Below are 13650 nucleotides of genomic sequence, written 5' to 3'. Positions count from 1 at the left end.
ATAAGATAAGAAAACTTTATTGTCCATCAAATGTTGCATACAATGGAAATTTGTCTTTGGCACATAGGCAGTCAGTCAGTATACAACAGTAAAACATACATAAAATACACAATGCATTAAAACTATATAAAATGCATCCCATGACATAGCAACATAGAGACAGTGCAGTGATAAAGGGCTGTGGGGGGTTGGAGCTATTCAAACATTTCCTTATTTAAAATCTCCACTACAGTTGGCACAAATTATGTCTTATAGCCCTTCTTCTTTGCTAGTTTTGTTCTAAGTGTTTATGCATATGCAATTTCTATGTTATATATATCACATGATATAACATTTTACATTACAATATATTGCATTAGAATGCCAACCCGTCTATAGCCTACACATTGTGCCCACAGTACACTGGTTTAAAGAACATCCTTCTCTCTGACACTGGACTTCATTTCCCTCGTGGTGTTTTTCAGGTCAAAGGTCTTATGATGTGTACGCTGTTAAACCAAATCCACAATAATGAACCAAATCCGGAATAATGAATGAGAAATTCACCATAATCCCAGAAGCTTTTCCCACCCAAACACCCTCGCTTCCTATTTTTCCTATTTTTCCAACACCTTTCGGGCCGGGGTTTCAAGGCGCTGGACAAAACAACATCTTTTCCGTTAACCCCCGGTCCATTAGCTATAATTGAGCTGACACTTCATTTAGCAATTAACCCATCACTCCAGGAAAATGCACATTTGCTGTGAGAATTCTTGGGACAATTGGCACCTTGTTATTTCACCAGGTCAGGTGTGAAAGCCCTAAACGCTCAAGTTGTTCCAAGTAGCGGCCGCGCACAGGGGCGTCACAAGGGGTAGGAAAGTGGGACTGAGTTACTAGGGCCCAAGGTGGAGGGGCCCTAGTAACTTTAGCTATTGAAAAATAGCAGATATACAAGCTCACACCGCGGCACCGAGTGCCGCGCTGCGAGCTTGTAGATCTGCTATTTTTGAAAAGTGGTGAAAATGTGCGCAAATCTTTGAATATATGTATTTTTTAAGTGAACATTTGTAACTCAAATTTTGCTTCTGGGGGGTCCCTGGAACTAAATATTTTGAGATGGGGGGGGGGGGGGGGGGGTCCTTCACATGAAAAAGTTTGAGCATCACTGACATGGAAACATACTGGTTTCTTGGCACACATTTTCACGGTTTTTCAAAATTAGCAGATCTACAAGCTCGCAGCGCGGCACTCGGTGCCGCGCTGTGAGCTCGTATATCTGCCATTTTTCAATAGTTAACATTCATGGGGGGGCCCCGCAGTGAATCCTTGTACCCAGGGCCCAGAATTTGGTGTGACGCCCCTGGCCGTGCACCTTCAAGTGAATATGAATGGAGCACAAGAACTCTGTACATGTGGAATGTGGTCGTTGCCTGTATCTCCCATAAGCTGTGGCTAACTAGAAACGCTCTTCGTGCCTAAACAAACACAAAATCTCACATACGCACACATGCTCAAACCTAACACATTTATATTGCAAATTCAGCATTGATGGATGGATAGATGGATGGACGGATGATAAGATAAGGTAAGAAAATGTATCTAATCTATATGCTGTGTGCTTTGTGACAGGTTTAACAGTATAGTATATACTAGCTTTCAGTAGCTGTGTGTGCGACGTGCATATCTTGTTGATGCATCTACCATTGTCATCGCTCACGGCAGGACAATGGTTGCTAAAGCCTATAAGAATGTTTGATGTACTGAATTAGTGCTAAGTAGATTGTTTGCTAAGCTCTGACTTCTCTGTACCATCTCTAAGTATATAATTTTGTACAGTATCTGAGCGTACGTACTGTAGGTGCAGACACACCCTCATGTTTTTCCTATACATTATTGTGACCGTAGGTCGCATTTAGTAAGAAAACCTGCAGGTTATGTCCGTCCGTCACGCCTCATGTCATGCTCCATATATGGCCAAGATCCCTGATGTCATCAATATTAAGCCCATATCTGGGAATGCCCATATATGGACATATTGTGTCAGTCCCATGATAACCAGTGTGGTTGTCGCGACGCGAGTCACACTTGCAAATTAATTCCGTCTTTGTCCCTTTTATGCCCATATATATGGAGATCTCTGATGTCATCAATATTAAGCCCATATCTGGGAATGCCCAGATATGGACAATTGGACACAATGTATTGTGTCAGTCTGTTGTTTCAGAGTGACCTCGCCTTTAGGGCATCTTACTGGTACTACATATAGCATGAGCCAAGTAAGATTATTCAGTATTTTAAAGTTTAAAGTATCAATACAACAAATGACACAGACCTATGCAGTAATGTCCTAAAAATACCAAGTCGGACTCGGTATACGTTAGGGAGGGTCCCTAGGGAGGGTCCCTAAAATGTTTTCCTTATGCATTTTCTGTGAAGCACATCGAGTTTGTGTATGAAATATTCTATATACAAACGTTTGACGTAACGGTAGCCCACACATACTGTACTGTACTGCATAGTGTTTCTGGGCTGTATGTACCACATGTGTAGTATAAGGTTAAGGTGGGGTCTTTATTTTCCAGTGGTAAAATCCAGACTTCTGACAACGGATTACTTTGCTGATTAGAGTCTGAAGCAGGTCAGGAGTAATGTGTAGCAAACAACATTTTTAAACTAAACATCCTTAACCCCACATATAAGGGAGTAGGCCGACCAACAGCGTATAATAAGGCCCTTCTCTCATCCCATTATCACTGAATTTACAGAGGGGAGCCCCCTACAGTACGTTATCCTCGCTCGCCTCGTACGATGGTTTTGTGCAGTGAAAATATACCATTTCTCTATGGGGTTTAACATTTTGGAGGTTTTTGGAAAAACCTTGTTTTTGTACATTAATAACAATGAAATTCAAAAATAATTTGATATGCCTAGGATAGTGCCACAAGGTTGAAAGTTGTTCATTATTTTTCATTTGTTGTAAGTGCAATGTGGCTGTACGTGTATGTTAACAACTGACATACACGTGCACTGCTAACCCACCTGGCCAAACTCTGAATCCGTAAATACCACACACCCACAAGTGTTTCCTCGTATACCTACCTTAGTATACGTACTCTACACTACGTGTCCTTCACAACTCTGAGTCTATATAACAATACTTTGAGGCATTCTGGCACTCCGCCTGTCCTGTCTCATTAGCAGAACCACTTAGCGACTGGGTTATCTGCCAGAGACAATGCTACGTCGGTGGATTAGACGTTAATTGGCAGCATTAGCCACCAGGAACCCTTTGGCTTTGCAGCAGGCCTGGTTGCTGCTGTGATCTTAAAGACCTGATCCGTGATACCAACGCACAGGCAGCCACCCTGACTCATTTGCCAAATTTAGAATTTTCTCAGTTTGAAACACCAGAGCTGCTAAAAATAGCGCGATACAACGCAGTAGGCATGAAGTGCTCGCAATATGCCTTTGTGGTTGTGTCTTGTGGACATAACCCAGATCTATACATACTGTCTGATTCACTGTCTGAGTCCGTGCGGCGTGACAAAAGAAAATGTGAACAACCGCAAAACTATGCCGTTAATGTATTTCAGAGCTATACAATATGTACGGCGTGTTAGTAAATACGGGCTTAAAATTGAGCTGCTTTTTGAGTCACACTGAGTCAAGAGTGTGATCCAAAAAATGCTAGTTCTTCAAGAATAAATACACAGGCATAATCACTCATTTGGGTCTATTTTTTGCGCTCGCCGTGTTAAATTAACAGAGGCCTTTACTGTGTAAATACGAGTACACCCAAATTCGAATGGTCTCAGGGTCAGTGGGGATATGAATGAAAACATGGATTGTGGCTTTAAGGCTCCATTGTGTTTGAGCGTGGATTCGGTGTGGTTGAGCGCGGGGCCCTGTGTAGAGCCCCCGCAGCCCCATGCACTAGGCCTAGAATTATTGAATGCTTTAACCAGTGAAAAATAGCAGATATACAAGCTCACAGCGCGGCAAAGCTTGTAGATCTGCTATTTTTGAAAAAGTCGTGAAAATGTGTGCAAATCTTTGAATAATTATGTATTTTCAAAGCGAACGTCTGTAGGCCTAACTCAAATTTTGCTTCTGGGTGGTCCCTGGAACTAGATATATTGAAATGGGGGTCCGTTGCCAAATACATTTCATTTTGGGGGTCCTTCACATGAAAAGGTTTGAGAACCACTGACATAGTGGTCTCTCAAGAACAGACTAACTGAGCTCCAGTTAAGTGAAAAGGACCTTTTCTTTGACGATGGCTGGCCAGATTGCTGACATAGAAACATAGGTTTTTTCCAAAAATCTTAGAAGGATTCAAAAGACACTTATAGAATCGGGTCAGGAGGATGGCGGAGTGGCCCCCCAGTTCAGCGTGCTGGGCCTTATGTGAGGCCCTGCAGCACTGCTGAGGAGCGCAGAGTCCACCCCACATCTGTTTCACAACAAGCCTCCTTCACTCCCTAGCCTGGGCCAGTGTGTGTGTGTGTGTGTGTGTGTGTGTGTGTGTGTGTGTGTGTGTGTGTGTGTGTTTGTGTGTGAGAGAGACAGGAGCTTATAGCAGTACTTGGCCAACATCAGGCTGCTGTGAGCAGCGGCGTCAGTTCAGAAAAAGCTAAGGTATGGCAACATGACTTTTTTCTTGCGCGCGCGAGGACACCAGTCATGTTGCCATACCTTAGCAACAGGCACGATTACAGAACATTTTATTATTTTCCCCTGTAGCCAAGGTATGGCAGCTGCCATAGCTTGCCATACCCAATTGACGCCTCTGGCTGTGAGGAGCAGCCAGGTAGGGGTTATGAGAGAGTAAAGTCTCTATTATAAAGAGCTTTGTACTTTCCTTCTTTGCCTGCGCGTTGGGGTGTGAGAATCTGCATCGTAGCTGGAGGCCGGCTGCACAGCCTAAACCATTTCTCTACTATTTAACACTCTCTTGTTTCCTTTAAAATCGCAACGGTGCATTTATATAGTTATCGTTGCTTGCAATTTGTACTGCACAGTTGCATCCTTTGCAGCACAACTTGAGTACATCCAGGGCTGTCAATTGGGTATGGCAGGGGTATGCAGCTGCCATACCCTGGGTCCAGGGGGGGAAATAAAAGTTACTTTTAAATATAAATCCATGAATGTCTCTTTGTCTATCTTTGCTGGTTATTATGTTGTTAAATTACAGTAAAATAACCACAAATGCAAAATGGTATATTCCCAGGTTTCGTCGGCTGCACCGTTGCAATGCATTATTGTTAATTGTGGCACGTTTACTAACATGCCAAGTTTAGCTGCACTTGAACAACCTTTCCAGGCTGCCATATCCAGCCCAAGAAACCGTAGAAAAATGTACTTCTTAAAATAAATGTATCATGCCTGTTGCTAAGGTATGGCAACATGACTGGTGTCTTGCACGCACGCCTTCGCGTGCATGCAAGACACCAGTCATGTTGCCATACCTTAGCTTTTTCTGAACTGACGCGAGTACATCATATATAGACAGATATAAACATTATGTTTGGTATTTTATCTGCCCTTCTCTGCTGCTGTTGTTCAGCCAGCATGTTCTCTTGGTATTTTTCTAGTATATTATTATCAATTAACCTATTTAATATCTAAAGTAACTAGATTTATACGACCATTCCAATGTCTATACAGTAAAAGAATAGTCTTCCTGTCTACACATGTCCATAAGCATCTTCTTGTTGGAAAGGAGAGGGAAGAGGTTATTTATGCGTAACTTCTATGAATCATTTTTTCTGCATTATATTAATTTATTACTCATCATTGAACCGTGCTGTTTAACCAGGTGGGTTCTTTACTGCGCGGCAATTAGATGCACGTGAAGCGCTTTAAAAACAGATGCGTCAAATCGTAATTTAAAGGACAAATAATAAATGTGTAACAGACACGTGTGTGAGGAGTGGCGTGTGCTGTGCAGGTGCGGCGCACGTCAGCGCAGCTTCCATCCTAGTGTTTCAAGTCAAAAGGTACAGTGTATGAGACCACCACCCACTGCCATCATTCACATCAACTGTCACATCACATGTCTTTGTTCATAAGCCAAAGAGACAAGTGAAAGATACCCCCGACTTTTAACCCGGAGTATTAGAAAAGAAAAAACACATGGAGACACACACACACATGCACGCGCACACACACGCGCACACGCGCACACACACACACACACACACACACACACACACACACACACACACACACACACACACACACACACACACACACACACACACACTATATCGCATGAGATTTATCTGAAAACATTTGCTCATTACTACTATTATATCTACTGTCAGGGTATTGAGCTTTTTCTTATTTTATTAAATAGTGTTCTGAATCTGTGACGAATACTTCAAAACACTCTAATACTCGTGCATGAACACTTCCCAATAACAGCAATGAAAGGATGCAAAATGCATCATATGACCAGTTGTAGCATGCTGAAATACACAGATTGAACACAAAAAAAATAACTCAGGATTGTGTTGATCGTGTCCCAAACAACAATAAAATAAGATCTGGTTGTCCCAGAGGTGAAGTGGTCCTTTAATTCATCAGTCACTTAAATTAGGTCAATATACAGGGGCCAAGACTACAGTCAACCAGCCAGCAGAATGAAATTAAATAGTCCTGTGGCTCTCATATATTCACCGTCAATGAAGCAAGGAGCCAAGCTTCAATCACAAAGAATCACACAGATGCGCACGCTCACACACACACACACACACACAAACACGCACGCACGCACGCACGCACACTGCACGCACGCTCATACACGACACAGTGTATCGGAACTAAGGCTACAGGGATGATTCATGTCTGTTAGGAGGCCAGCCGTGGAGACAGAGGTCTAGGGACTGGAAATGGATCTGTGTCCATCCTATCAGATGACGTTATCTCCCTCCTCTGGCTCCTGCATGTGGTATCTGTGCATCACACTGCTGGTCTGGTGGAAACAAAGTTCCATCCTTTGAAATTTAAAAATAAATAAATAATAAATAGGCACACACACCCAGTCAATATTTTTCTTTCCCTCTAAAGAGCAGGTTCTGTGCATTTTTAAGCGATTTAAATGATGTTTTCTCCTCTATTTCTCTATCTCACGTCCGTGAGAATCTGCAAGGAGCAACAGGTTCAGTATAGTTGTCTGACATCTACCAATGTTACGGCTAAACACAATCACTTTTTCTGATGTCTATCTTCTTACTCACCCTCTCTCTCTCTCTCTCTCTCTCTCTCTCTCCCCCCCCTCTCTCTCTCTCTCTCTCTCTCTCTCTCTCTCTCTCTCTCTCTCTCTCTCTCTCTCTCTCTCTCTCTCTCTCTCTCTCTCTCTCTCTCTCTCTCTCTCTCTCTCTCTCTCTCTCTCTCTCTCTCATCCTTTCCCGTCCTCCATGAGAGCTTAGAGTAAAAAGGAGACATGGTGTACAGATTCTCACATGTACTCAAGTGTTACATGATACTGTACATTTGATGTCAAAGTCTATCAAACTGTATTGTTGTTGTGAGGATCTGAAAGATGTTTTTTTTAATGAGGTTTAGATCATCTGCCATGGCTCCTGAAGAATATATAAGCTGTATTTATTATATATAATATTTTTTAATCTTCAGTATTTTCTCTGTTGTGAAAACCTATACAGTATAAGAAGATTAGAGTTTGGATATGGCTAACTAACTTCTCCCAAAGGGAAAGCATCACTAATCTAGTTCCTGTCTTTACTCTCTCCTATCAGGTCCAATGTTTATTGAAAAAAGAAATTGATCATACTATAATATTATTATTTGACCACTTCCTTTCCTGGGTTTTCTATAGCCTACTTTTGCCTTGGATGTATTGAAATCTCAAATGCAGTTTTTGCGCAATAACAGATTCACTGCATGGCCTGTTCCAGCGAATATTAAAAATCCTTATAATATTCCTAATCCGTCTCTTTCTTTGACACGAGTTTAACTTCCTCAGAGCTATTTTTAAACTCTCTGCACCATTGTCCTTTTTAAAGAGAAAAGGGGACAGGTTTTAAGTGCTATGGGTTCTCCAGTATCACTGTGTGGTGGGAAGTATAAGTTCTGTGATGTTTTCCCTTGTTTTTATTCTTTCATTTCTCCTGTGAAGAAGGTAAAGGCTTGGCTTTGTGCAGTGCAGGAATCTTCCTCCCTGAGAGGCTCAAGTGGAGGACAATAAGAAAGGTAAGTCCCCCTCCTCAGGGGGAAAGGGGCGTTTCAGACCCCCATTGCATGTGCACACGCGTGCACATGCACACGCAAACACATACACACACACGCAACACACACACACAGATAAACATAGTGCTTGTTTGCACGCTCAAGCTGTGTGCATGTACACATGAATGGGTGGATGAGATACTCACACACACACACACACACATTTAAAGGCATGATTACGCACGCACGTACGCGCGCGCGTGCACACACACACACACACACACACCACACACACACACACACACACACACACACACACACACACACACACACACACACACACACACACACACACACACACACACACACACACACACACAATTTTTTCTTTGATAATTTGAGATATTATCACTATTATGCATTTGGACCAACTGTAATTTCAAATGTCATGAGGGGTATATAGGCTATATCCAGGGGGGGGGGGGTGGGGGGGGGGAATAGGTTACAAAACCTGCATGCATTTCCTTTTTCATATAGGCTATATAATATGTCTGTGCTAATCATAATTATTTGATGGCATTATTTGGTATTAAATACTAAAATCATACCAAAATAATAATTTGCTAGTGAGACAGACAATAGATATTTTGTGTTATGAAATGCATATAGGCTCAAACTTAATAAACTGGATAATTATTATTATATTATCAGTGTAATAATTATATATATTAATATAATATATATTAAATTATATATAATACATTATATAATGTTTCTGGGTGAATTATTGGCTCTCCATTGATAATGTTCCAACACACGTATGCAGATGGATAAATAGATTTTAAACCAGCTTGGATTCAAATCGCAAGAGGAATATTTTCAGGTGGCAGCTATACAGAAAATCCGTCATAGCAATAATTTAAACATTTTCGCCGAATGCGTGCGTCGTCGGCCTGAAAATAAAAAGATCGACACAAGGCCAAGTTTAATACAAGTCTACGTTACGCACCACGCCCATAACAAAATATTAATTTACCACATAGCGGGAATATAAACGTCAATTAAGTTGAATTAGGTTTTTGACATAGTGCAGTCACTTGTTTCAGTTGTTTGGAGTCTCTGCGTTTTAAACCCCGAACTTTATTTCAAAGCAAACGAGCTCCTAGATTTAGGTCATGTTTTCATTAGCGTTTGTGGCTTTTTTTAATGCAGGAAAAACTCTACGTTACCGTGGTGTGTGTTGAATGGCAGAGGAATATTTGGTTAACGCGCAATTGCCCTAAAATTACGCAAATAGAATCTCTACAATGGTCTATTATAATTGCTAAACCTCCACTGAAGAATAGAGAATCTGTCCATTTAAAAAGAACAGCTCAATAGGCCTGGCTAAATTTCGATATTATTGTGTTCTAAATTTAACATAATATGACTTAATTAACATTGTATTTAACGCATTTTACAAGGTCGCATGCTAAAATTGATATTAAGTAGGCCTACAACAACTATTTACAACTCGAGCTTCTGTTTGTAAGCTACACTATTTATTTATTTATGTGTTTATTTATTTATTTATTTTGTATTTATTTTATATTATTTCAATAATGGGCCTATTTTCCTTCAAAACAGTTACCGTTCCATTACATTAACCTAAACAAACATTGCGTCCACTCACGGTCGAAAAGGTCAACTAGGCAAATTGATTGATTGAATACTTATTAGAGGTTTGCATAGGAAAAGGTACGGTAGGGTACATTATAGGCTACAGTAACTAAAAGGACAATTAAAGCCCACAAGAAAGCTTTTGGGCTTTGTTTAAATTGTGGTCCCCTTTGTAGGCCTAGCCTACTCAATTCATACAGATGGGCCGCGGCCCGCGAGGCTAGATATTAATTAATATAATTATATTCTGAAAATCTAAATTGCAGGTGTAGAATAAGCTATATTGAACATCTTTCGGTCCAAAAATAGCACACACACTAGGCCTTACATCCATAGGCCTATAACACTATAAATCAGTTGTCTAGAAAAGTTCGTTTCGCTCACAGAATGTTCACTCCTCGTCTGTGAGCTTGATATAACGTCGCCCTTTCCAGCGACAGCGACCTTTCCAACGCGTCTTTAAAAAATAAAATAAAAAAATATAATATATTCTTCTATCACTCTTCTTTGCCTTCATTCTGAGGAGCGGGTAGAATTTATTTCTTGCTCCGACGTGCAAAAAGCCCATGCACCGCCGCCCTCATTTAGCCAAACGGTCTGTTTTTCATTGAGACGCAAAAGGTCAGCTTTGGAGTTTTCTCTTTTCAAAGCATCGTGCCTTCACTTTTGTGGCCAAAAGCGAACAATAAAAGCCAAACCCTCAACTCCCCTTGAAATAACGGAGTCTTTTTTATCAAGCCTCTGAAACACCCTTTTTCCTTCAAAGGGCTTAAGTGCTTTCATGTCCGTAATAACTTTGTATACAGCGTATGTATACAGACTAAGCTACAACAAGGTGATAATAAACCGGCTTGTAGTGGCAATGGTGAGGCCATAAGCCTCTGAGAATTAGCTATAGGCCTATGATATATAAAAAAAGTGTTGTAAGAAAATTGACAGCACTTCAATAGGTATTAATGTGTCATAATTCTGGCCTTTACAAAACCCAGGTATAGGCTATAGTCACATGAATCCCAGCCAACAGGAATCCCGATTTTTGTAACAATTAAGTTGGAAAGAAAAAAAATCAGATAGTACAATAAGCTTAGATACCTTGTGATCCTGACATATAGGGAAGGATGGAGAAGTTTACCTAAAAGACAGGAGAGTGACAGAGAGTGCATAAAACACCTCTGAATCAATATTTTTAAGCTTTTTAGTTGGGGAAACCACATTTTCAAAATGTTTCTCTTGTGCCTCAAAACTGATTTGCTAAATAATTCACTATTAATTCTATCTTCATCTAGCCTATAATAACTCCTGTTCTTTCTGCCTGTACTGTAAGTCCATCTACTCTGAGAGAGAGAGAGAGAGAGAGAGATTGTGTCGTGTGTGGATTTTGACTGAATGTAAACTGTGTAGTAAATTTGCTTAACTGTTTTATTCAGACTTAGAGAGAGTTTGAGTGACTTGGTAATTATGGCACCATCTCTTATTCGGTAACTTTCTTATAAAAAAAGAAAAGAAAAAATTATATATATATATATATATATATATATATATATATATATAATTATTATTTTATGTATGTATTTATTCTATCACATAGACAAATCTGGAGTACCATTTTTCTCGTAGTGTAACTAAAGATTGACCTGTAAGGGTCAGTCTGCTACTTGCATCTCTTTCACACGCACGCACGCACGCACGCACGCACGCACGCACGCATGCACGCACACACGCAGTCTCCTCAGATTGTGTTCATTATGTGGTCAATGGCCTCTGCAAAGTGCTATTCATCCTCCCTCAAGTGCTCCTCATATTGAATGTCATTGATAACGTGACCCACATAGACAGTTAGACACAGCTGAGAGGGCCAGGATGAACACAAACTATATGTGGATGTGAAGTCATCTTTATACTGTCTTTTATGTGATATTGTTACTACTATACTTCTCTGTACTTGTTTTTTACCGTTGTATCTTTGTTTCATCCTTACTGCAGTGTTACTATGATGACTGATGATGAATGTGCGTGTCTTTCTGTCTGTGAACGCAGCAAGATCCTCTTCTGCATGCTTTATTATACAGTAGTGCATGCATGAGTGCATGAGACTCCATCCGCGTACGTGCACACATCACGTTTCATGTAGTTCACACACGGCAACATGCGTATATGCATGCAAAACCCTGCAGTGTTCACATTTGCATACACACGATCGCAAAGCACCCATACAGACATAATACAGACTCATTGTTAACGTAGTGCAGAGGAGAGGACAGGCCAAACAGTGATATGAGACCCCTCTATGTCAGAGGTTTTCAGAATCAGGGCCCTCTTAGATATCGTCCCTGTCGAGCAGAAACCTTGTATCTCCAAATTTGTACATTTCTTCGCTAAGCAAAGCCCTGCTTCATCATACAAGGCCGTCGCACAAAAGAAGTGAAAACAGCAGATCTACAAGCACACAACGCCTCGCGGTGTGAGGCGTTGTGTGCTTGTAGATCGGCTGTTTTCACTACTTTAAATCATTTTTAATATGATAAATGCAAAACAAACGGTTTTGGATATACAAAGTTTCCACTCGACAACGACGATATATTGTAAGCGTCTGCAGTACAGCCCACCCATCTGACCACTGAACATATTTATTTGAATGATCTATTGTTGTATTGTATTGTGTTCCGGCTTCGGTCAATGGAACCAATGTAGTATACTTTATTTAAGTTCCTACTCATCGTGATGACTATGAAAACAAACACATTTTCAAGAAAGAATGAAAAAAGACCATGTCATTTTTTGTGTGTCATATATTATCATTACACTTTCCTGTTTTGCCAATTATTTGGGGGCCTACTTACAGTACAACACTCTTCCTGCCCACCAGTGGTCCCCGGCCTATATGTTAAGAATCACAGCTCTTATGTTCTTTATCATGAACATAAGATCTACAGATACACACCTCAGCTGGTGTGGTGGCACATGTGAGAATGGAGAATGTCTATTTAATATACAAATACATTTAATATGAAAAACATCCCTATTTCTTACCCTTGCAAAACATTGAATACAGAGTGAAATCCCAAGAGTTGAAGGGAACCTAAATCCCATTGTTCTCATGCGAGCATGATCATATCATATTTATAGTGTGGGGGAAAGAATCGCCTGTCTTCTGTGTACTCTATTTTGTCCCACGAAACGCAGGAGCATATACAGCCAATGACGCCAAACATGCCATTTCGCGGCATCATCAGGTGTACGAAATGTCAAATGTGACCCCCCAAAGAATGTTCCATTTGTCCACTCTCAAACATTACTGTGTGGTGGGTTTTTCTCCTTCTCCCTGCAGAGTTCTGCCTCACCAAGGCTTTTCCTACATAAAGGAATTCCCTTATTTCCTTCCCTCGCCTCCTTCATCTCTCTTACAAGACAGAGCGGGGTGCTATAACTTTCTCAGGGGCTGCAGTCAGTCAGTCAGGGCCCTGCCGTTCCGTGATAATGATAAGGCCCTAAATCCCTGTGTAGATTTGACCTTTGTCCTTCTCTATTTTTAAACTGTCTTGTGCGTTATAAGTTGCGATCTGGCCGGCGTGGGGTGGAGGGGTTGGGGGAGGGAGGGGGATTAGGTGTATGTTTGGCCAGAGGTGACTCCGAGAGCCCTCCACTGTTTTGTTTGGCAGCTCCGCAAGAGCCACACAGCCTCCGGCAAGCCCCCCTTGATCTACCAGATACCCCACAATCATTATGTTGTGTTTGTTATGGACCAGGAAAAAGAATCCTAAAGAAAGCTCAAGAAACACATCAAGAAAGAAAGAAAGAAAGAAATGCAGACATAAATAA

The sequence above is a fragment of the Nannobrachium achirus genome, assembly GCF_963921795.1.
Source record: "Nannobrachium achirus genome assembly, chromosome: 19".
Classification (NCBI taxonomy): domain Eukaryota; kingdom Metazoa; phylum Chordata; class Actinopteri; order Myctophiformes; family Myctophidae; genus Nannobrachium; species Nannobrachium achirus.
Note: the sequence above shows the minus strand (reverse complement) of the source record.